This window comes from Bufo bufo, chromosome 2 (assembly GCF_905171765.1).
Source record: "Bufo bufo chromosome 2, aBufBuf1.1, whole genome shotgun sequence".
NCBI classification, from domain to species: domain Eukaryota; kingdom Metazoa; phylum Chordata; class Amphibia; order Anura; family Bufonidae; genus Bufo; species Bufo bufo.
In genome coordinates, this window is record NC_053390.1 from 531,895,206 (window position 1) to 531,921,276 (window position 26,071).

The 26,071-nt window shown below is 42.2% G+C and overlaps 1 protein-coding gene across 3 annotated transcripts in view; it reads right to left on the minus strand.

The window, feature by feature from the left end:
- ARHGAP24 (Rho GTPase activating protein 24) overlaps window positions 1-26,071 on the minus strand; it is a 748,539-nt gene that overhangs the window by 98,186 nt on the left and 624,282 nt on the right. The window lies entirely within an intron of this gene.

The following is a 26,071-nucleotide window of genomic DNA, read 5'->3' on the forward strand; positions in this document are numbered from 1 at the left end:
GAGGTAGTAGGTTCAGTAGGACGTGTAGCTGTGGCAGAACGGCCACGTCCTCTCCCTGCACCAGAGGCTCCACCAACACCACCTGGACCATGACCGCGTCCCTTATTAGATGTTTTCCTCATACTTAGCGCTCACCAAGCAAAGTAAAAAGTGGTTAAGTCTGTTAAAAATAATTAACCGCCAATAAAAACCCTGATGTAGGCTATTGCATATTTTTTTTTTTTAACTCTATATGACAGCCATATTTCTGGCCTAAATGTGACACTCACTTATGCACGTCTAATCCCAGATGTGCAGTATATCAGAGGGTTTTTTCACCCCAGTAAGCAAAAAGCTGTATTTCTAGCCTAAATGTGACACTCACTTATGCACGTCTAATCCCAGATGTGCAGTATATCAGAGGGTTTTTTCACCCCAGTAAGCAATAAGCCGTATTTGTGGCCAAAATTTCACAGTCACTTATGCACGTCTAATCCCAGATGTGCAGTATATCAGAGTGTTTTTTCACCCCAGTAAGCAAAAAGCCGTATTTCTGGCCTAAATGTGACACTCACTTATGCACGTCTAATCCCAGATGTGCAGTATATCAGAGGGTTTTTTCACCCCAGTAACCAAAAAGCCGTATTTCTGGCCTAAATGTGACACTCACTGATGCACATCTAATCCCAGATGTGCAGTATATCAGAGGGTTTTTTCACCCCAGTAACCAAAAAGCTGTATTTCTGGCCTAAATGTGACACTCACTTATGCAGGTCTAATCCCAGATATGCAGTATATCAGAGGGTTTTTTCCTAAATGTGACACTCACTTATGCACGTCTAATCCTAGATGTGCACTATATGAAACAGATGTTTTTTTTTTCACCCCAGTAAGCAAAAAGCTGTATTTCTGGCCTAAATGTGACACTTACTTAAGCACGTCTAATCCTAGATGTGCACTATATGAAACAGATGTTTTTTTTCCACCCCAGTAAGCAAAAAGCTGTATTTCTGGCCTAAATGTGACACTCACTTATGCACGTCTAATCCTAGATGTGCACTATATGAAACAGATGTTTTTTTTTCACCCCAGTATGCCCCAGTATGAGAAAGCCGTATTTGTGTTCTAAATTTCACAGTCACTTATGCATGTCTAATCCCAGATGTGCAGTATATCAGAGGGTTTTTTCACCCCAGTAAGCAAAAAGCTATATTTCTGGCCTAAATGTGACACTCACTTATGCACGTCTAATCCTAGATGTGCACTATATGAAACAGATGTTTTTTTTTCACCCCAGTAAGCAAAAAGCTGTATTTCTGGCCTAAATGTGACACTCACTTATGTACGTCTAATCCTAGATGTGCACTATATGAAACAGATGTTTTTTTTTCACCCCAGTATGCCCCAGTATGAGAAAGCCGTATTTGTGGCCTAAATTTCACAGTCACTTATGCATGTCTAATCCCAGATGTGCAGTATATCAGAGTTTTTTTTTCACCCCAGTAAGCACAAAGCTGTATTTCTGGCCTAAATGTGACACTCACTTATGCACGTCTAATCCTAGATGTGCACTATATGAAACAGATGGTTTTTTTTCACCCTAGTAAGCAAAAAGCTGTATTTCTGGCCTAAATGTGACACTCACTTATGTACGTCTAATCCTAGATGTGCACTATATGAAACAGATGGGTTTTTTTCACCCCAGTAAGCAAAAAGCTGTATTTCTGGCCTAAATGTGACACTCACTTATGTACGTCTAATCCTAGATGTGCACCATATTAAACAGATGTTTTTTTTTCACCCTAGTAAGTAAAAAGCTGTATTTCTGGTCTAAATGTGACACTCACTTATGCACGTCTAATCCTAGATGTGCACTATATGAAACAGATGTTCTTTTTCACCCCAGTAAGCAAAAAGCTGTATTTCTGGCCTAAATGTGACACTCACTTATGCACCTCTAATCCTAGATGTGCACTATATGAAACAGATGGTTTTTTTTCACCCAAGTAAGCAAAAAGCTGTATTTATGGTTTAAATGTGACACTCACTTATGCACGTCTAATCCCATATGTGGACTATATGAAACAGATGGGTTTTTTTTCACCCCAGTAAGCAAAAAGCTGTATTTCTGGCCTAAATGTGACACTCACTTATGCATGTCTAATCCTAGATGTGCACTATATAAAACAGATGTTTGTTTTAACCCCAGTAAGCAAAAAGCTGTATTTCTGGACTTGCAGACATGCAGATAGCCTGTGCTGGTGCACTATCGTCGCATAAAATGGCATAAATCTTATGAAGCAGTTCTTCATAAGATTTCTCCCTGATCTCTCCCTCACAGCAGCTGCAGCCTCTGCCTACACTAATCCGAGCAGAGTGACGGGCGGCGCTACGTGACTCCAGCTTAAATAGAGGCTGGGTCACATGCTGCAGTTGGCCAATCACAGCCATGCCAATAGTAGGCATGGCTGTGATGGCCTTTTGGGACAAGTAGTATGACGCTTGTTGATTGGCTGCTGTTCAACCTTTCAAAAACCGCCAAGAAAGCGCCGAACACCGAACCCGAACTTTTACGTAAATGTTCGGGTTCGGGTTCCGGGTGCCGAAAAACCTAAAGTTCGGTACGAACCCGAACTTTACAGTTCGGGTTCGCTCAACTCTACTTCTGAGGATTTGTTCACATCTACATCTCTGCTGGATCCACAACTCTCTGGTGTTTCCTTCACGCCTGACAACAGCAGCACCCAACCTCCACTAGTGACATATAATGGGGGTTCTGCCATGGTGTCTGTCACTTTGATGGAAAAATATGTACAAAAAGTGAACATTTATGATAATGTTTACTGTGAGCAAAAATGGATGCATTGCATCAACATAATGCCTAATAAAATAAAAAATTGCAGCTAAATGTCACCCAAACGATGCAAAAAAGCAAAATGCATTAAAAAAACAAGAAAACATCTGCACTGTTCAACTTATTTAGCAGATGTTTTTGTAGCCCCAATCTGAGAACCGTTGAACATAAAAGACTATGTGACACAGAAACCTTTCACTTCAGATCTACTTTAAAAGGGTTCAATTGTGACAATTGATGACTTATCTCTGGGATAGGTCACCAATATCAGATGGATTTCTGCTTATCAGCTGCTTGGAAGTAGCTCTAGCAGTGGAAATAGACTCCAGAATGACACAGCACTGCAGTAACCAAGAGAGTTGTGTAGAGTCGGCGCCCATTGCCAGTGCTGGAGCTACTTCTGAACAATCCTGAAATTCTATGGATCTTCTATGAGTAAAATACACAGCATTTTACAGTAGCAGCACAGTAAGTGATATTTTAAAAATCTCTTCCACACACTGAAAATGTCAGCACTGACTTTGCACTTAATTAGTATGTGTTACAGATGTTAAAGCCACAGCATGTGAATTTTTGCTGTGGGTTTCTGCTGTGGATTTCACTCTCAATGCAAATCCACAGCAAAACTGCAGCCAAGGGGGGGCGGAGCCTGCGCCTGTGCTGTGAGGACATGCTTTGCTGAGCTCTGTACATTGCCTTGCTAAGGGACCCGCATACGTCAGCTGACAACCTTCAAAATGGTAAAGATGGGGGGGCAGAAGACCACTGATCCTGCCACGGTGCCCAAATCCCATAATCCCGGAGCAGGGATGGCGAAATACCTGAAAAAGCAAGCCAGCACATCCGTGGTCAGAGAATCCAAGATGGCGCCGGCGGATGAACGTACTCCCGCCGAGGCAGAGGAAGGCGTCTCTGATGATGAAAGTGACGGAGGTGAGTAGGTGAACTCGCGCCACTTACCAGTCTCCAGACGCTTCATTAAGCAGACCCTCGCCGGAGCTTTATCCCCTCTTAAACAGGAGATTTCGGTCCTAACGCACAAGATCCAGCATATAGGCCACAGGGTGGAATCGCTGGAAGCCGCGCAGTCGGCTGCCGTGAAACATAGCTCTGCTGTATCGCAATCACTCTCCTCCTGCCAGCACCACATTAACACCCTCTATGCCACAATGGAGGATCAAGAAAACCGCAGCCGGCGGAATAACCTCAGATTCAGAGGTGTACCTGAGGCGGTGCCTAATGAGGAGCTCATGTCTACCATCAAGAGGATTGCTACGTCCCTCCTGGGCAACGAGGACCCTGCCGCCATGATCATAGAAAAGGGCGCACAGAGCCCTCAGGCAAAAGCCAAAAGATTCTGAACAGCCCAGAGACATTATCTGCCGATTCCTGAATTTCCTAGATAAAGAAAGAATCCTGGCAGTGGCCAGGGCCTCTAATACCATCACATTTGGAGACTCCACGATTTCAATTTATCAAGACCTTGCTCCCGTCACCTTACAAAAAAGAAGAGCTCTCAGACCTCTTACTGAGCTCCTCCGCAATAACCGCATCCCATACAGGTTTCCTTTTCGTCTTGCCTTCACATTCTCCGGAAAATACATCAAGGTCTCCTCCTACTCAGACCTTAAAACAGCCTTTTCTACAATGGACATTTCTCCACTGGACATTGCCAATTGGGAAACCATGTCCGACATCACATCTCTACCTGATCTTCCTAAAGTGACCCCTTGGGAGAAGTCACCTGCACCTAAGCTACAGCGGAACAGACGGAGGAGTGGTATCCTGACTCCCAGGAGGATTACTTGATCTACCTCGTCCATATCCTTGACCTTCACAGCCAAGGACACTTAGAAGCTCTCAGAAAATATCTTCTGTGTCCTATTACCTCCTCATTCCATGTTTCCTTTCCTTCTTTGATTCCTCCCTCCCCTGAGGGATCTTTCTCTATTGCAATCTCTTTCCTCAACTCCATGTCTCCCTTGAAGTAATTGTCTTCTATCTCCTCTGGTCCCGTCTAACAGCAAGACCAAGTCTTTGGCTTTACCCACACTTCCCCCTCTCACGATTAAGCCTTAAGGCTTCACACTGTTACTACTGAGGCTACTCACCGTACTACTACTATACCATTGTTCCGTTTACTGTTATGTTTATGGTTGTGTTCTCCTTTCCCTCCCATTCAGTCATGATGCATTAAGATGTTACCCCTACAGCTACCTTCTAGATGTAAGACGAGTGCCTGCTCTCCTTGAGGCTGCCAAGTTATTCTGCATGATAGTTCACATACTATACTTACATGGTGATGGTTTGATTGTTCTACCCCATCCTTCTCCTAAACACTATGGCTGATATAAACTTAGTCACTTACAATTTGAATGGGCTTAGATCTCCATCCAAAAGATCACAAATTTTCTCCCTCCTGGGGAAGGAAAAGTGCTCTGTGCTCTTTCTCCAGGAAACCCATTATAAACATGGCAAATACCCAGACCTCTCCTTCTCTAGATTTCCAAATTGGTATCACTGCGGTGCGGATGGTGCCGCCTCAAGGGGAGTGAGCATTGGCTTCAGAAAGGATGTCCCTTTCTCATACGCCACTCACACTCAAGATCCCGAGGGGAGATACATTATCTTAAAGGGTCACATTTGCCAGAAGATGTATACTTTTGTAAATATATATGCTCCTAACTCTGACCAAATATCCTGGTTGTTGTCTGTCCTATCCCTAGTAGAAAACATCCAGGAGGGTACTCTTGTCTTGGGAGGAGATCTTAATGTTGCATTGCAACCCCTTACTGACACATCCTCTAAAAGGTCCTCCTTCTCTGCCAGATTACTGAAAAAACTGAACACTAAGTTGTATGATTTAGGTCTCATAGACATTTGGAGGTGCCTTAACCCAGATTGTACTGACTATTCTTTTTATTCCATTCCAGGACAATCCTACAGCAGGATTGATTATATTTTTGTCCCTAAGGACCAGGTACATCTCTGCACAGACACGAGGATTGGAAGTATCACCATCTCTGACCATTCGCCGGAATTTTGTACCCTTCGCTCTCCAACCAACACGGGTACGTCCCCTCTTTGGAGGCTTAACGAGTCCATACTGAGCAGTGAGGCTAATAGGACACATTTTTTGTCACTTTTGGATGAATATTTTTCCACTAACAACACACCAGAGATATCCCCCCAAATCCTCTGGGACGCCCACAAAGTATTTATCAGGGAGCACTTTATCAGTAAATGTTCCTTCATGAAGAAGCAAACTGATAAACGCCTCTCTTCTCTTCTAGATCAGATTCATGAGCTAGAATCCCTTCATAAACAGTCCCTGGCGGTACACCACTTACCTGACCTCAACACCCTTAAGGGCAGAACTCAAAAACCTTTTAAATAAAAAGTCAGCAAAATATTACCTAGCATCACAACAAAAATTCTTCGCCCACGGCAATAAGGCATCCAAATTCATGATGAGTCGCATCAAGTGTAGGTTACAGGCAAGGCACGTAACATCTATCAAGCCTTCCCATGGCCCACCGGTCTTTTCCTCAAAAGCCATAGCTGAACAGTTCAAGCTTTTCTATGAATCCCTTTACAATCTATCTCCACCGGGAGATGGCCAATCCCCCTTAGGCAAAGATAATGAGGTACACAGATTCCCAGACTCCTTAGACCTCCCGACCTTAACCCCCAAAACCATTTACGCTCCTAGAGCTGACCACAGCATTAAGATCTTCCCCAAAAGGTAAAAGCCCTGGACCCGATGGTCTCACCACTTCTTACTACATGGCATTCCAAAATTTGCTGCTCCCCCACTATCTTCCCGTCTGTAACCTCGCCCTACAAAGCATATCAATGTCTTCTGAAATGACTAATGCCCTAATCATGATAATCCCAAAAGAAGGGAAGGACCCCTCTTCTTGTGCAAACTACCGTCCTATATCCCTTTTGAACATTGATCTGAAACTACTAGCGAAAATGTTGGCTACCAGACTCCAATCCCTTCTTCCAACTTTGATCCACCCAGATCAAACGGGCTTCGTACGAGACCGTGAAGGAAAAGACAATACCACCAAAGTTCTTGACGCCTTATATTATGCCTCTCATAAGAAGAAGCCACTTGTACTTCTCGGCACTGATGCTGAGAAGGCATTCAACCGCATAGACTGGTCCTTCATCAAATACACTCTACAGAAATTCCACCTCCCCGACCCCTTTATCCATGCCATTTTTGCAATGTACAATAACTCCTCTGCCGAAGTATCAGTCAACAACCTCATTTCACCCCGCTTTTCCATAAAAAATGGTACCCGTCAGGGATGCCCTCTCTCCCCCCTTATATTTGTTCTTGTGATGGAAACCTTAATGCCGGCCCTCAGGCAAGAAAAAGGATTCATGGGTCTGAGAATAGGAATATCAGAGTTCAAATTAGCTGCTTTTGCTGATGACCTTCTGATACTTACCACCAATCCCTCCACATCCATGCCCTTAATAATGACACTCCTAAAGAAATTCGGCTGCTTATCCAATTTCAAAGTCAACCCACATAAATCACAAATTCTGCACACTGGCCTTTCTCCCACTACACTCTTAGCTCTCAAAGCCAACTCCCCCATCAATTGGTCCTCCCCCCATCTAAATTACTTAGGTATTAAATTAACCTCTCACCTTCCTTACCTATTTCGCCTCAATTACATATCCCTTCTAGCGACCATCGTTGCTCAGTTGGACTCACTGGACCACCCATACCTGTCCTGGTTCGGAAGAAAGAATTTGGTCATGTCTTTGGTGATTCCTAGACTCACTTACCTAATGCAAGTTCTTCCAATAGCAATTCCCAGGTCATACTTCAGTTCCTTAAACAACCATATTCAGAAATTTATCTGGCAGGGAAGGAGGCCTAGGATATCCTTTTCAACCCTAACTAAGCCTAAACATCTGGGCGGGATAGGCCTCCCAGATCCTGAAAGGTACATGAAAGCTATACACTTGTGTAGAGTTGTGGATTGGCTTAGGCCCTCCCAGCAAAAACAATGGCTGGCCTTGGAAAATATATACTTTCCCTCCACCCTTAGGGCCCTGTTGTTGGCGGACAGACCACTTCCCGCCCGAGCTTCTATACCTAATCCTCTGGTTCGTACAACTATTAAGGTGTGGGAGTGGTTCTCCGCTAATTATCGGGCCCTAACATTACCTTCTCCTCTCCTACAAGTTAGAGATATAATCTCTCTCTCACCACAAGAGCTGAGAGATTCCTCTCCCATTGAGATCAGATCCTCTACCAGAACAATACTAGATTTTCTTGACAAGGATGGATGCATTCTTTCCGACCTACTACTTAAAGAGACCCTGAACATCCCTCCCTCGGGAACTCTACTCTTTAATTCTCTTAGAAAGGATCTCCTCTATTGGGCAAAATCACTGAATACTCAGAATGTCCCAGATTGGTTTGAAAACCTGCTGACAACCTCCAAACACCCCTCCAAACTTATCTCCACTATGTACAAAAAACTAGGCCTCACTCTCACGAATTCCAAACCAGCTTTCATTGGTCTATGGGAGGGAGACTTGGAGAGACAGTTCTCCCAGAAGGAGATTACCAAACTTTGTACTATCTCCCATAAACTCTCCCGTTGTGTGCGAGTTCAGGAGAATGGGTATAAGGTATTGTCTAGGTGGTAGAAAACCCCAGATAAAATCTCTCTTTACTACCCCAACGTCTCTGATCGCTGCTGGAGATGCGAGACCATGAAAGGCACCTTTTTCCACATTTGGTGGGAGTGCCCTAAAATAGCTGAGTGGTGGAAAGCCATTTTCCGACTTAGCAACACTGTCTGTAAGTCTGCATTCCCATGTACTCCTGAAATTGCGCTTCTGTTATTTGGCATTCGGGGAAGGGACGAGCATACACTGTCCCTTTTTTCCTTCTTGATCTCAGCTGCTCGCCTGCTGATCCCTACCCATTGGCGCTCTCTCGAAGCTCCAAGTGTTTACCAGTGGCTCAATAAGGTGGATCAGCTGTACCGCCTGGCAGAACTTTCCCACTGGGAACGAATACTAGAGCCACCTTTCTTTCCATTTGGTCTCTATGGAAAGAATATAGGCACTTCACTTAACACCTCTTACATGGTATAACTACCTCTATGTAATCATGACTGATTATCCCTCCTTTTTTCTGTTCTTTTGAAATTTTCACCTGTGCAATTAATCTATAAATCATTGGTTTTTACATGACCGACTATTGTTAAACATGCACCTACTTTTATACCTTGTGGTATTCCAATGTCATTCTCACTTGATTTGTTGTACAAAAACAATAAAAAATTGTCGATAAAAAAAACCTGCAGCCAAATGCATAACTCGAATGGTTTTCACAGCAGATGCTTTAGACATCAGTCTTAATAAAGGCCCTGTGCTGGTTCCGCCAAAGTTATGAAGAGGCGCTGGCCTCTCCATAACTTCTTAATGTAAGGCAGCTTCCGATCTGTCTTAAAGTTAGACCATTTTCTATGCCTCCTTCCCCGCCCACGCCACGTCCACAATTTTAGATCTGGCGTGAGCGGGACGAAGTCGCAGATACTGGTGCAATTAACCGTTGCCCCGCCATCTGCTCCTGAAATACACCTAATTTAGGCGTATTTCAGAATAGTAAATGACCCTCTATGTGTCCTACTGGGGGCAGACTTGCCGGGCTGATGGCAATACGTCGCGGCCGGTCCTGCCTCTGGTGTCTCCTGCGGGTTCCGTTCCAGCGTCCATGCTGGCGCAATCCCGTGCCGTGCCAAGTCTGTTGGGCGTCCGCGTGCATGCCCGAGGGGTGATTCGCAAAGGAATGCGCGGCCGAGTGTGCGTGCATCTTATGCGCTATGTCGGCCACTGGTAGGTAAAGCATCTGTGCACAAATTCAAAGTTGATTAGGGATTTGCTGAACAGGTGCTAATGAGTAGGATAATCGCATGACCTATGAGGTTCTGACAAGTGGCACTCTGTGATTGGCCAGCAGGTGTTTAAAAGGTGATCTCCCTGGCCGATCAGTGCTCACTGTTGTCTCTACAACCTGGGAGTATGCTGGTTCCATGCATGAACTCTGTGTGTCTCCATCTAGTGAATGCCTCTGGAAACCTCGTCTCTGCTCTATAGTTGCACCGTGTGTGGCCTCGGATTGGACCTTGGATACTTCACCGTCTCATCCTTAGGTATTTGGTTTCACAGACTCTTCTGTATGAACTTTAGCCTGGTCTGGCTTTTCTCTGACGTTTTCCCACAGAGGTTATTATTTGGACTACGTTATTTCTGTATGATTTCTGGCTTGAACTTTACTGCTATGTTTTCAATAAATCCACGTTTGTTCAGATCTTTGCCTGGTTGCTTGGGGTTCTGCAGCATTACAGGAGATAGAGAATTACTGGCCATTAAATTGGCCTTTGAAGAATGGCGTCACTGGTTGGAAGGGGCTACTCATCCTATTACAGTATATACTGACCACAAGAATTTGGCTTACCTGCAGTCTGCTAAGCGCCTGAATCCTAGACAGGCTAGTTTTTTTCTACTAGGTTCAATTTTGTGGTCACCTTTTGCCCTGGGGTTAAAAACGTCAAGGCAGATGCGTGGTCACAAAGTTTTCCTGGGGGGAGTGATTCGGAGGATCCCGCTCCGATTTTGGCTGATGGGGTGGTGGTTTCTGCTCTGTACCCTGAGTTGGAGATGGAGGTGTTGGGGGCCAATGAGGAGGCTCCTGATTCCTGTCCTCCAGGCAAGTTGTTTGTTTCTGCTGAACTGCGACTCAAGGTGTTCAAGGAACATCATGATACGGTCCTTGCGGGACATCCTGGAAGCAAATCCACCATAGATCTTATTTCCTGGAGATTCTGGTGGCCAGGGTTGCGCAAGGTTGTGGAGGGTTATGTGGCAGCTTGTGAGACCTGTGCACGGGCGAAGGTGGCTCACACTAGGCCTTCAGGATCCCTTCTTCCTTTGTCCATCCCGTCTCGTCCTTGGACGCATTTGTCCATGGACTTTATTACTGATTTACTGAGTTCCTCTGGGAAAACTGTGATTTTGGTGGTAGTGGACCGCTTCAGTAAGATGGCTCACTTTATACCGTTAAATAGCTTGCCCAATGCCAAAACTCTCGCTCACTTTTTGTCGATAACATTGTAAAACTACATGGCATCCCCTCTGATGTGGTGTCTGATAGGGGGACGCAATTTGTTTCCAGGTTTTGGAGGGCGTTTTGCTCTCGTCTGGGAATTCAGTTGTCTTTCTCTTCGGCTTTTCATCCGCAGTCGAATGGTCAGACAGAGTGCACTAACCAAAACCTGGAGACCTATTTGAGGTGTTTTGTTGCCGAGAACTAGGATGACTGGTCCTTGTTCTTGTCTCTAGCAGAATTTGCCTTGAATAACCGTAGACCGGAGTCCACTGATAAGTCGCCATTTTTTGGCGCATATGGTTTTCACCCACAGTTTGGTACTTTTTCTGGGACTGGATCTTCTGGGATGCCAGAAGAGGAGAGATTCTCTTTCGCCTTGTCATCTATCTGGCGGAAGATCCAAGTTAATTTGGAAAAGATGGGTGAAAGATATAAATGGATGGCTGACAGGAGACGTATGAATGGTCCGGACCTGTGTGTGCGTGATTCGGTGTGGTTGTCCACAAAAAACATTAAGCTCAAGGTACCATATTGTAAACTGGGTCCAATATTTATTGGCCCTTACAAAATCTCTGTTGTGGTCAACCCGGTGGCGTTCCGTCTGGATCTTCCGCAGACCTGAAAGATCCATAATGTGTTTCACAGGTCCTTACTGAAGAAATATGTGGAACCATCTCCATTGCCACCTCCTCCTGCCCTGGTGGATGTAAATTTATAGTTTGAGATCTCTAGGATTCTCAACTCACGTGTTCTTAGGGGTTCCATCCAGTACCTAGTGCATTGGAAGGGATACGGTCCCGAGGAAAGAATGTGGATTCAGGCTTCTGATGTTAGTGCTAGCCGCCTGGTGAGGGCCTTTCACAGGGCACACCCGGAGAAAGTTGGTCCGGGGTATCCGGAGGTCACCCGTAGAAGGGGGAAGGGGGGACTGTAACGCCTTGCCCTGTCAATGTGCGGAGTTCTGCCAGGCTGGCTGCACATGTTTGACTCGTCTCTTTGTTTTGGTTTGAGTTGAGCTGGATCCACCTTCCCTCAGGTGTACTGGGTTGAGCGAGGCTATTTATTCCTCCTTCTCCCAGTGGCCTGTGTGGGTTATAGTTTATTCCTGTGGGCTTTGGATGTGTTGTGGATGGTCTGCTCCAGCTCAGCTCAAGATAAGTCCTCTCTGTTTCTTCCCTTGTTGTCTTTTGTCTAGGCCTCTAGGGAGACGCTTGCTTCCTCGTGCTTGAGGAAGCAGGTCGCCTCTTCCCCTTTCCCTTCTGCTCAGGGTTGTCCCAGAGAATATAGACGTAGGCACGAGGGCATGTGCATATCCACCATAAGGGTATGCACATGTGCACAGCAGTATAGGGAAAGCTTCAGGGATCGCTAGGAGGTGACCCTCTCTCCCTAGCTTTCGGGCCTAGTCTATTGCTCTGTTTTCCGTGTGTTTGGTTATTTCCCTGCTGATATACCTTCTGTGACAAGAGGTATGCATAATGACAAGCGAAAACATGGTAGAAGTCTTATTTTATTGAAAAGGAAAAATTAAACCTTGCATTGACATAATACTCATACCCTTTATGCAAGACATAGTTGAAGCAACTTTGGCAGCAATTAACAGGTTTGCACACCTGGATTTGGTGACTTTCTGCCATTCCTTACTGCATATCCTCTCTGCATGTTGGATGGGGACTGTCAGTGGACAGCCATTTTCAGGTCTCTCCAGAGATGTTCGATTGGGCTGAAGTCAGGGCTCTGGCTGGGTCACTCAAGGACATTCACAGAGTTGTCCCTAAGCCACTCTTGTGTTGACATGGCTGTGTGCTTATGGTCATTGTCTTGTTGGATGGTAAACTTTTGGCCCAGTGTGTGGTCCAGAGGACTTTTCATTAAGAATTTTCATTAAGAATATCTTTGTACTTTTCTCCATTCAACATGTCTCAGCAGCTGTAAAAAAAACACCCCCACAACATGATGCTACCATCACCGTACTTCACTGTAGAGATGGTATTTGGCATGCAGAAGCATTCTCTAAACCTAGATGCGCCAAGTTTCACCACTTTTTGGTGCAATTTACACCGAAATCTATATGCACTTACAGCAGTAAATGTGTGCCAATGTTCTAATAGTTTTCTACTGTACGTGTAGTTGAGATTGCACAAATTATTTTCTCTCATTGGCTTTTCTGTATATCCTCGTTATTGTATATAGTAACTCTACGGTTGTTCATCATTCCTGTTTCTCCTTTGTGACATCAATTTCCTTACACAATAATGTACGTTCATCCCACGTACGTTAATTCCCTGTGGTTTAGAATGATCCATCCTTTAATAATGTATAAGAGCACTTTGTATGCAAACACCCCACTAATGTCCTAAGTGACTTTGGTGGTGGTGTTTATTCAGGTAACAAGAAAAAAAAGGAATCATGTTCTGGATAGTTTTTCTCCCCCAGCAGGAACGAACAAACATTAATTTAATCATGTAGTTAATGATTAATAGGGCTGCCAGCTCACATAGCAAGCCTGATGAGGCAGGTCCAGTGATAGACCAAACACTGGTTCACTAATAAACCGTCTGTCGAGCACAAAGCAGATGTAGCAGTAAAGAGCAGTTGTCAGCAGAAACGAATTTAAAGAGATAGCATTTGAAAGGTAGATCTAATAAATGGCAATTATGGTCTGTTGGATTTATTATACAAAGTACACAAAGTGCACTAAAAGCAATGAAACGGGGTGAATTGCTACCTAGAGATATAAAAAATGTAGAAATATGCAGACTAAACTATGCTTATGCAAGTTTGGACTGATTTATCCATTGCCATAGTGGTATAAAACGAGGGTGAGTGCAGAAAACAACGCATGCAATAAATGTATAGATAGGTACAGATAGATAAAGCTAAAAGAACAGGTACACATACTGTAGAAAAGAACCTAGTCCGTCTAGAAACGACATCCCCCAACATCTGCCACTGGGTGAAAGAATGATGGGATTTAAACCTGCTGATACATTGTTTCAGGGGTAGGTTAGCGCAGTCACTTGTCCCCATATTCCTGATATCCAGGGGTGCACCAATGAGGCCAGGTGAGGCGATCGACTCAGGCAGCACCAGGTAGGGGCAAGAGGGGGCAGCGGAAGGGCCATGGACAATGAGCGCTTTCATTGTGGCAAAGGGGTTAGGCTAAGAAATTTGCATTGGGGGAAGGGGGATGCCGTTTCAGTTTTGACCTCAGGCAGCAGAAAGGCTCGGTGCACCCCTGCTGATATCCACAGCTAGCACATGTGATAATCCATTTTTAGGTTAGGTAGGAGTTAGTGTCCTTTTACACTGGCAGATTCTCTGCCCATGATGCACTCCAATGGACAATATGCAAGTCAATTGACACTACTGTAGGTATTACTTTCTTTTTAACCATTTAACTGTCCAATAATTGTGAGGAGGTGATTAGGCGATCGTTAATGCAATCACTCATACCCTTCTCCTCTCACACACTTATCATGCAGCCCAATCCCTATTTACACGGGAAGATTTGTTGCCACCAATCATTTTATTTTATTTAATGCAGCTGCATTAAAGATGTGATTGGCCGACAAACAAGCGTTTGCTTGCTTGTCAGATTATCGGTGGCAACTTTACGTGAGGCAGAGATCGCAAACAAACGCTCACATTGGTTTGACATAGCATTGGCCCATGTAAAAGGCTCTTTAAGTAGGATAGCCACATGATTCAGCATTTTTCTATTTTCTCGTTTTCTACTCCCTGCCTTCCTGGAGCCATAACTTTTTTTATTTTTCTATTCACATAGCCATTTACTTTCTAATGGCAGTATTTAATGTTGCAAACGATTTAGTGGGAAGCTGGAAAAAAAACACAATTCCACCAGTTTTATGGGTTTTGTATTCATGGTGTTCCCTATGCAGTGAACGTCATTCTGTTGGCAATATGATTACAGTGATAGCACATTTTTATAGTTTTTCTTGTCTTTTAATACATAAAATGAAAAACTATGGAAATTTTTTTTTTCTTTCCATAGCCATATTTAGACTCTTTTTTTTATATTTATGTCTACAGAGCTATATGAAGGCTTATTTTATGTGCAGTGATCTGAGTTTTTTTTTTTTTTTTTTTACCATAACTTTTCATTAATATTTTCAAGAAAGGCAAATATGAGATCTAAAACATATGATATACCATAGTGTAAAGCAAGTATGAGCTTATACCTAGTAATCAAAGTAAAAAACTCAACAAAACATATTAACCCCTTCTATCCCGGACCAGTTTTTGCCCTTCTGCCCAGGCCATTTTTTGCAAATCTGACATGCATCACTTTATGTGGTAATAACTTTGGAACACTTTTAATTATCCAAGCCATTCTGAGACACATTGTACTTCATGATATTCATAAATTTTAGTCAATATATTTCACCTTTATTTATGAAAAAATCTCAAATTTAAGAAAAGAAATAAAAAAAAATTCTATTTTTTCAATTTTCATTTCTCTGCTTTTATAACAGAAAGTGATACCTCATAAAATATTTATTACTTAACATTCACCATATGTCTACTTTATGTTGCCATTTTGTAAATGTCACTTAATTTTTTTAGGATGTTAGAAGGCTTAGAATTTTAGAAGCAATTCTTAAAACTTTTAAGAACATTTCCAAAACCCACTTTTTTAAGACCAGTTCAGGACTGAAGTCACTTTGTAGGGCTTACATAGTGGAAGCCCCCATAAATGACCCCATTGTAGAAACTACAACCCTCAAGTTACTCAAAACTGATTTTAAAAACTCTGTTAACCCTTTAGGTGTTCCACAAGAATTAAAGGAAAATGGAGATTAAATTTCAAAATTTCACTTTTTTGGGCGATTTTCCATTTTTTTCTTTACCACATCGAGGGTTAACAGCCAAACAAAACTCAATATTTATTACCCTGATTCTGCGGTTTACACACCCCACATGTGGTTGTAAACTGATGTAAGGGCACACAGCAGGGCACAGTAGAAAAGGAGTGCCATATGGTTTTTGGAAGGCAGATTTTGCTGGACTGGTTTTTAGACACCATGTCCCATTTGAAGCCTTCCTGATGTACCCTACAGTAGAAACTCCCCAAAAGTGACCCCATTTTGGAAGCTAGGGGATAAGGTGCCAGTTTTATTGGTACTATTTTGGAGTACATATGATTTTTAATTGCTCTATATTACGTTTTTGTGAGGCAAGGTAACTAAAAATGGGCTGTTTTGGCACAGTTTATTTTTTTTATTTTACAACATTCATCTGTCAGGGTAGATTGTGTGCTATTTTTATAGAGCAGGTTGTTACGGACACAATGATATAACATTTGTCTACTTTCTTTGTTTGTTTTAATTTTACATAAAAAAAATGTTTTTGTGTCTCCATTTTCTGAATGCCCTATTTTCTTATTTTTCTGCCGATCATCTTGTGCAGGGGCTCCTTTTTTGCAGGAAGAGTTGACATTTTTATTGGTACCATTTTTGGGTACATATGATTTTTTTGATCATTCATTATTACACTTTATGGAGCAAGGAGACCAAAAAATTGGTTGTTTTGGCACAGTTATTATTATTATTTTTTTATAGTGTTCACTTGAGGGGTTAAGTCATGTGACATTTTTATAGAGCAGATTGTTAGACATGGCAATACCTAATATGTATACTTTTTCTTATTTATTTAAGTTTTACACAATTATAGCATTTTGAAAACCAAACAAATTATGTTTTATTGTCTCCATAGTCTGAGAGCCATAGCTTTTTAATTTTTTGACCGATTGTCTTTGTAGTTGCACTTTATATGATGTTAGGTGACAAAAAAATTGCTTTTTTGGCACTGTTTTTATTAATATTTTTTTACGGTGTTCACCTGAGGGGTCAGGTCATGTGATATTTTTATAGAGCAGGTTGTTATGGACGCTGCAATACCTAAAATGTCAACTTTTTTTAAATTTATTTCACTTTAACACAATTATAGCATTTTTCTCCATTGTCTGAGAGTCCTAGTTTTTTTTTACTTTTTGACCGATTGTGTTAGGTATGATCTCATTTTTTGCAGGATGAGGTGACGGTTTGATTGGTACTATTTTGGGGGGCATACGCCTTTTGATCGCTTGGTGTTGCAATTTTTGTGATGTAAGGTGACAAAAAATAGCTTTTTTTGGCAGTGTTTTTATTTTTTATTTTTTTATGGTGTTCAGCTGAGGGGTTATGTCAACAAACAAAAATCCATCTCACCATATATCTATTATCCTCCGTGCACGAAACAAACCAGGCAAGTTCTCCGTAATGGTTACGACTAAGAACGCTACAGTTTGAAACGCGTCATTGTGCGGTGGTGTAAGGTGTAAACTATTTACAAGTGCTGGAACTTTCTTTACATTGTTTATGTCCGAGGGCTTAGGTCATGTGATATTTTTATACAGCTGGTTGTTACGGACGCGGCGATTCCTAATATGTATACTTTTTTCATTTATTTCACTTTAACACAATAATAGCATGCAGTACTTTTAGTCCGGGTGCCTCTCGGCGTGCGCTGCCGCTGGGAATCCGCCCTGCCTCCATTATAGTCAATGGGGACGGAGCGGCAGTCCGGGGGGACACGCGTACTAGCGGCAGAACAGATCCGACAGGCTGTTCACCCGCCAGAACTGCGTGTCGGAGTCCCCTGCCGCTAGTGTGAAAGTACCCTTAGACTTCCAAACTGTCTACTTGTCTGCCTATCCAGGATATCTGATATTTGGATAATATATGTAAGGTAATTCTCTTCTCATAATAATTGCATAGAAGTGGTGATATTAAGACCAAGATATTTGATCTGGGAGTCTTGCCAGTCTTAAGCAAATCTTATTTTCATAACTAATAGGTCATCCAAGGATATATTTAAATGGAGAATTCAGGAGTTATCCATGTTCAGTTTATAATAAGACGTGTCCAAAAGCGGTGATTATGTTCAAAGATTTGGCTAAAGAGCAGCTAGATTATTGGAAGGATAATATAATGCCATCTGCATATAGTGAAATACAAATACCCTGTAATAAACGTACGCGTCCGGGCTCCAGCTATGCAAACCTCAGCTCTGGCACCCATGCTCTGGGAGAGACGCTCTGCTGAGTCACGCTCCCTAGTGATGCTGCCACGTTCCTAGATACTGAGCTCAATGCTTTGCTCTCTCCCCACAGCATGTGTGCGCTGGTGGAGACGATCAGTGGTCTGAATGACAGGCCATCTGCTCAATTACTTTTCTGCTCCCTGGTCTGACCTATGGGAAAGTCAGGTTCACCGGACAAATCAGTTTCTCTCCGGGGACCTGGCTCTCTATTTAAATCCACTAGTATATTTCACCATTGCCAATGATGGTCTTTGTCCGCCACGCTAGCTAGTTTTTTTTTGTTCCCTGTTCCCTTCATTTGCCGATTGATCACTCTGTGTTTCTGACCCCGGCTTGTCCACTCTCTGTCTCACGTTTTGGTACTGCATAGCCAGTCTGGTTCTGACCTTGACTTTTTTTCTGAACTCTCTCTGTCTTACGTTTTAGTACTGCGTAGACCATGTGGTTCTAACCCATTTTGTACGACTCTGCTTTTGTGCTGTCTATTTGTGTGTCTTGTTTGTCCTGCACTTATACTAGTGTAGGGACCATCGTCCAGTTGTGGTTCTGCCATTTAGGGCTTAAGCTGAAAAGTAGGTAGGGGAAGCGGGCTGGGTTCTAGTTCAGGGACTCAATGTCCTAGTCTGTCCCTATCTACAGGCGTTACATACCCTACTTATATACTATTAATTGATGCATGTTGTCTAGTTGCTTGGGTGAGGAGTTTGATAGACAGAACAAAAAAGGAGGAAGGAAAGAGGGCACCCTTGCCTGGTCCCATTAGTTATGGAAAAGTCATTAGATAGTTCCCTATTAACAAGCACTTGTGCTGAGAGACAGGAGTACAGAGCCTTTACGGATTGCACAATACTAAACTCAAAACCCATGCTCCCCAATATCAAAAAGACAAAGGACCAATTTATACTGTCAGATGCTTTTTCGGCGTCCATTACAGCTAAAACTGTAGGGATTCTTGGGTGATTCAAGCAATCTTCTCAATGACCTGTTTATGTTTGATGAATCCTTCCATTTGATGAATGTAGGAAGAATATGGGGCAATCTAATAGCACAAATCCAAATTTCAAGGCGGTTTGTGGTAACAAATCAATTTTTCCTGAAATGGTGGCTCTTACCTGTAATCCATTAACCTCTGCTATTTATACTTTGTTTATTGAATGACTCAAATGAAAACTCGAGTTGTACCAAATTGCAACACTTTTAGGCTAATTCTGCGATATTGGGATCATCAGTGCATGGTGCCAAATATAAGTCATCAATACATTAACCCCATAGGGTCATGAGAAATAGCAGTCCTATCTGATAGTACCAAAAAAGCCATACTAACTAGAGAATAAGGATGTAACCAGTGTTACAGAAATAAACATAAAGAGCACAGCACCAATAGCACAGCACGAGTTTCAAAAGGCTCCTAAAGTGCACTGTAAAGTTACCCCATAAATAAATAAATGAGTAAATGAGGTCCCTACAGTGGTACACCATTATAACATAGTTTATGTTAAATTATACAGTATGCTTAGGCCCAACCAACGGTGATGAAATGTGATGATACACACAAATATAAACAGTCACAGGGTAAGGCAATAACCCAACACCCAACAAAGACACATACACATAATGTGAGATGGGGGGAATGGATGTGGTTAAGAGACCACCCCATACATTTATATACAGTTGCAAGAAAAAGTATGTGAACCCTTTGGAATTATATGGATTTCTGCACAAATTGGTCATAAAATGTGATTGGATCTTCATCTAAGTCACAACAATAGACAATCACAGTCTGCTTAAACTAATAACACACAAATAATTAAATGTTACCACGTTTTTATTGAACACACCATGTAAACATTCACAGTGCAGGTGGAAAAAGTATGTGAACCCCTAAACTAATGATATCTCTAACAGCTAATTGGAGTGAGGTGTCAGCCAACTGGAGTCCAATCAATGAGATGAGATTGGAGGTGTTTGTTACAGCTGCCCTGCCCTATAAAAAACACACACCAGTTCTGGGTTTGCTTTTCACAAGAAGCATTGCCTGGTGTGAATGATGCCTCGCACAAAAGAGTTCTCAGAAGACCTACGATTAAGAATTGTTGACTTGCATAAAGCTGGAATGGGTTATAAAAGTATCTCTAAAAGCCTTGCTGTTCATCAGTCCGCGGTAAGACAAATTGTCTATAAATGGAGAAAGTTCAGCACTGCTGCTACTCTCCCTAGGAGTGGCCGTCCTGTAAAGATGACTGCAAGAACACAGTGCAGACTGCTCAATGAGGTGAAGAAGAATCCTAGAGTGTCAGCTAAAGACTTACAAAAGTCTCTGGCATATGCTAACATCTCTGTTAGTGAATCTACGATACGTAAAACACTAAACAAGAATGGATTTCATGGGAGGATACCACAGAGGAAGCCACTGCTGTCCAAAAAAAACCATTGCTGCACATTTACAGTTTGCACAAGAGCACCTGGATGTTCCACAGCAGTACTGGCAAAATATTCTGTGGACAGATGAAACCAAAGTTGAGTTGTTTGGAAGATACACACAACACTATGTGTGGAGAAAAAGAGGCACAGCACACCAACATCAAAACCTCATCCCAACCGTGAAGTATGGTGGTGGGGGCATCATGGTTTGGGGCTGCTTTGCTGAGTCAGGGCCTGGACGGATTGCTATCATCGAAGGAAAAATGAATTCCCAAGTTTATCAAGACATTTTGCAGGAGAACCTAAGAAGATGGGTGTTGCAACAGGACAACGACCCAAAGCATAGAAGTAAATCAACAACAGAATGGCTTAAACAGAAGAAAATACGCCTTCTGGAGTGGCCCAGTCAGAGTCCTGACCTCAACCCGATTGAGATGCTGTGGCATGACCTCAAGAAAGCGATTCACACCAGACATACCAAGAATATTGCTGAACTGAAACAGTTCTGTAATGAGGAATGGTCAAGAATTACTCCTGACCGTTGTGCACGTCTGATCTACAACTACAGGAAACGTTTGGTTGAAGTTATTGATGCCAAAGGAGGTTCAACCAGTTATTAAATCCAAGGGTTCACATACTTTTTCCACCTGCACTGTGAATGTTTACATGGTGTGTTCAATAAAAACGTGGTAACATTTAATTCTTTGTGTGTTATTAGTTTAAGCAGACTGTGATTGTCTATTGTTGTGACTTGGATGAAGATCAGATCACATTTTATGACCAATTTGAGCAGAAATCCATATCATTCCAAAGGGTTCACATACTTTTTCTTGCAACTGTATATAGTATGACTGATAAACAGTCTCTTGATAATGGCTAGTGCAAAAATGAGAAACAATTTAAACGAAACAAGTAAAGTTAAGCTGTTCATTTAGTCCAAATGGATGCATAATATTCTTTCTTCGTATTGACTGGTTTTCGTTCCTGTTATTAAGTTCCCTCACGAGTGGTAACCTCAAGTTCTAGAAATGTAAGTACTCCTGGGTTCCCTGTATACATGCTGTTAACATGCTATGCTATAGGTTTCTTAATGTTACCCATGAATTACAGGATACATCTGTAGTGGCCCAGGAGGAGCTGGAGCAGAGGATGGGAGTGGTAGTGGCACGGGCTGTCACGGTCAATAACAGTGGCTGCCCTCACACCGTTGCTCCTTAGGGCACCCTTTCTTCCCTTGGATCACACCCTGATTCTGGGGCTCCTGCCTGATGGTAGCTGGGGTGCCTGTGATGTTAGGTGCTTTTATGGGTGTAAGGCAGTGAGTATAGCTTCTAATGTCAGCATATGGTGTAGGAGTCAGAAAACTAGTTAGATGTAGCAGAACAAGCGGCTATTTTACTTAAGTGCAAAATGGGAGTTGTAGTACATCCAACAACAATGAAACACAGTTTTGTCTGTACACATTCCAAATCCTTACCCCAGATAATGATATGGATGCTGACAATGGTATGGATGCTGGCAAAGCTGGGAGTTATTTCCCTCTTTGTACACTATCTTGCTAAATTCTTTCTCAGTAGAATCTATGGCTGACAACAGTAGCAATAATTGCCGTAGTGTCCACTGCGGCATACAGAGTTTTTGAAAGCATGTCTGGCTGGGATGTGTCCAGGTGTAAAGGGTATATTAACAGTGTCCCCCACTGCAGCAAAGTCTGAATGTCTGTAGTAACAAATTACCTTGCTGACACCTATGCTTGGCCAGGCAGATTCTAAGTCTTCAGTTATCTCCTTTGTCTTTCCTTCTCTCTATTTTTATTTCTGTGGATCCTGTAGAGATCTGTTAGTCTCTTTAGTTTGATGCCTAGTAGTGAGAAGAGAGGCAAAGTACAACCTCTCACTTCCTCTGCAAACTGTATACTGACCTAAGCTTAAGAGGTGGAGCCAGCCCACACCTAACCTACTAAAATGGCTGAGCCCGGGTTGTTTACCTTGGGTTTGCTACCCATACACAGCTATGTTGGGTATAATACGTAACATAGCAATACATGATATGACATTACATTACATAACATCACATAACACTAACTAACAAACCATTTGCAGATACTCCCTGCTTTGGGGTACTGCACCTCTTCTGAACTCACATTTTATTTGACTAATATAGCATAGTCCACAAATAAATCAACTACATAGTTCAACAAAGTTTCTAGCCTGATATTGTACATTCATGTGCGGGTATGTTGATGCCTGGATGTACAGCCAACACCCACATATGAGGACAATTCACAGCATCTGCAACAGAAGGAACCTACCCTTCTTTTTTCTAACCAAACTCTGATCCATAGAACAATTCCTTTGCCCCACGGGAAATGTCCTCTAAAAGTCACCTTCTTTAGTGGTACTGGATGAAAGCTACCCCACTAGGGCTGGTTATTGCTAGCTGTCTTTTTTAAAATTAAAGTAGATTTTATACAGTTGCCCTGCCCCCTGCTAATCATTGTATCCAAAAATGCTTTAGATGTGTAGTCTATTTCAATTATAAAACACAGGCCCAGATTTTTGACATGTAACTGGGCTACAAACTTCCCAAATTTTTGATCTTGACCATGTAATTAGGATGTCATCTAATTAGCTGTTACATAAGACCAGGTGACAAGTCCAATGAGTACTAACTTCAGCAAACATAACCTTATCCTCCCTCCAGCCCCACAGAAAATTTGCACAGGTTGGGGCACAGGAGCTCAGCATAGCGGTAACCTGAGCTAATGGAAGAGCTTCGAATACAATAAGAAATAGTTGTAAGAACAAAAAGTGATATTTTCAAGACAAAGTCATCATGACTGGATATAAATCTAAAGCTTATATTGAGAAATGAGGAGACTGCTGCCAGCCTATAGTGTGGAGAATGGCACGATATAAAGACTCAACATCAGTTCTAGCCAGTCACAATCCTGGTTCAATGGATACCTCTTCAAGATTGTGAAGAAGACAGGTTGTACCGTATCATGGGTACAGGACGGCAAGGCTAACATGAAAGGTTGTAGTATTCTATTGACATACTGTAACTACTAATGTATTGTGTGAGATTATTAACCCCGACACTATAGGCCAACATTTGAACATCTTAAAGAGGACCTTTCACCGCTCCTGACATTCCTGTTTTAACAGCGTCATGCATTCCCTGTGTAATAACAATTCTGAAGCATCTATTCTTATGTCTCTATGTTGTTCCATTTCTTTATTATTTCTACTAGAAGTTATGTATGAATTGCTATTAGCCTTCAGTAAGGGTACAGAAGGGTGTTACCAGTTGGAGGTGTGTCCCTGCACAGTCTCACTCTATCCAATCAGTGCTGCCATGTGCAGATACACCCCCCCAACTGATTACCTCCCCTCTGTACCCTTACTGCAGACTGCTAGCATTTATTCATAACTCCTAGTAGAAATAATAAAGGAATGGTACAACATACAGACATAAGAATAGATGCTCCAGAATTGTTATTACATGGGGAATGCACAAAGCTATTAAAACAGGAATGTCAGGAGAGGTGAAAGGTCCTCTTTAAAGAGCATCTGTCAGCAGGATCAATCCTATTAAGGCAGGCTCGATCCTGTGTATTACAGTGATGGCTGCATTATGAAAATTGGTTGCAACATTATTGGAAAAAAAATATGCCTCTCTGTGCACCTCAAATCGTCCATGTTCCAGAGTTTTCACTCCCCTTGGTGCACTGAAGCCCTCACTCACATAAACAATTAAAGTCTACAACTGATTTTTAGAAGGCAGGTATCATCTTAATCAGCAGAATCAAGTCTACCAGACAATGTCGGCTTTAATAGAGTTGATCCTGCTGACATATGCTTCTTAAGTCCTTTGTCTATAGAACGTCACAATGTATGGATAGATCAGATAGAGAAATTCAAATTCAATACAGAACGAGAGAAGAAATGTTCAACTTTCACTTTGGGTTTGAATGGTTAAGACTGAAATCTAACTCAAATTTTTTTAGATGAGTAAAGGAGAATACTTTAAAATTTTCATTTCCTTTTTATATACCGTTATTTGAAAAGGGGACTTTTATTTACTGAAATTGGTACCTGGGATTCTCCTCTTTCATTCAAACTACTGGTAGTAATGATACTAATGAATGAAAAATGGTAGCAATTTACAAGTATACAGTATAATTTTATATTAATCCGATATGTTGTATTACAATCCAGGGACTGAATAAATAACATGATGCAGATAATACCAAATCCACATAATACCAGTAGCTATTGTGAAAGGTTGGCATCATGCAGACTTGTGTTAATAACAAAATACTCAAGCCTGGAGACGGTTGCAGTTATCAACCCACAGTATAAAAGAGGTTTGGCAGGCAAATGGATATTCGTATAGAGATCATTGATCTCTGTGGACTAATGAAGTGCTGCTGCATTTATAAATTTCCATAAGCTAATTCCCTAAGCAGGGATTTGCATCTATTCATACTTGTAAAAAATGGCAGAAAGGGGATAGAAATGAAACCTCCCATCTGTACCGTGCCTCATACTTAGATGTAATTTTTTTCAGCACTATATTGCTGTAGGGATGACATAACCCTACTGATGTAAAATGCAGGACTGCACCAATAGGGGTCCCTCCAGAGTTTGACATCTGATTCAGGTCCTGGTGCCCAGATGGCCTCTTTACAACATGAGAAGACACCAGTATAAATGGTGCATGGTAGGCATGGGTCCTAATACAGATCTTTGAAAAACTTCTAATAAGATGATCAGATAAACAAAAGTTATTAGCAGAATATACTGCCAATGGTGCAATTGTAGGGAGTGCACAAGGAATAGTCACACCTGTATTATAAAGCCCATACAGAAAGGAAGTCTTGGCGTGGAATTTCTTTTACCTAAGACAAAGTTGAGGTTTGCTGTCCTAGCCCTGCATCTAAATAGCCTGGCCAAGACAACCTGGTTTGATGGTTCACTCCATGGCAACTGGCACATGCACTGCCAAAGGTTTTATGCTACTATTGTGGTGTAAAAAAGCCTCATATCATGGTGCAAGCTATATTTGCTCCATCATTTGCAACTTATCATGCCACTTTTCACAAGTGGTAAGTACAGTGGGTAGGGTTTAGGGTTCAAAGATAATCCACTTTGTAATGCTGTTTCCGTGTACACTGTTAGAATGTATGTGTTCCATGTGGGAAAAGTTTGTCAAGGCCGAAGTTGAGCAAGACTTCGGTAAATGACTTTGGTATTCCTATCTGCATATTTAAAAACATTTTAAAATAGGAATCCGAAGTTGGATACTTCGGTACTGGCGGGTGCCTCAGTAACTAAGCTGACATCGGATTCCTATATTAGAATGTTTTTCTTTGCATGTAGAAGTTTTATTGTCCTGATGAAGGGGGCCTTTCGCCCCTGAAACGCGTAGACTTTTGAATAAAAGATTACCGGTTTGGTAACATTATAGTACAGAGTCCTTTCTGCATCAGCGCCGCACTGAGCGGTCTTAATCCCATTAACTGTGACTCACGGATAAGGGCACAGACCTGGGCAGCA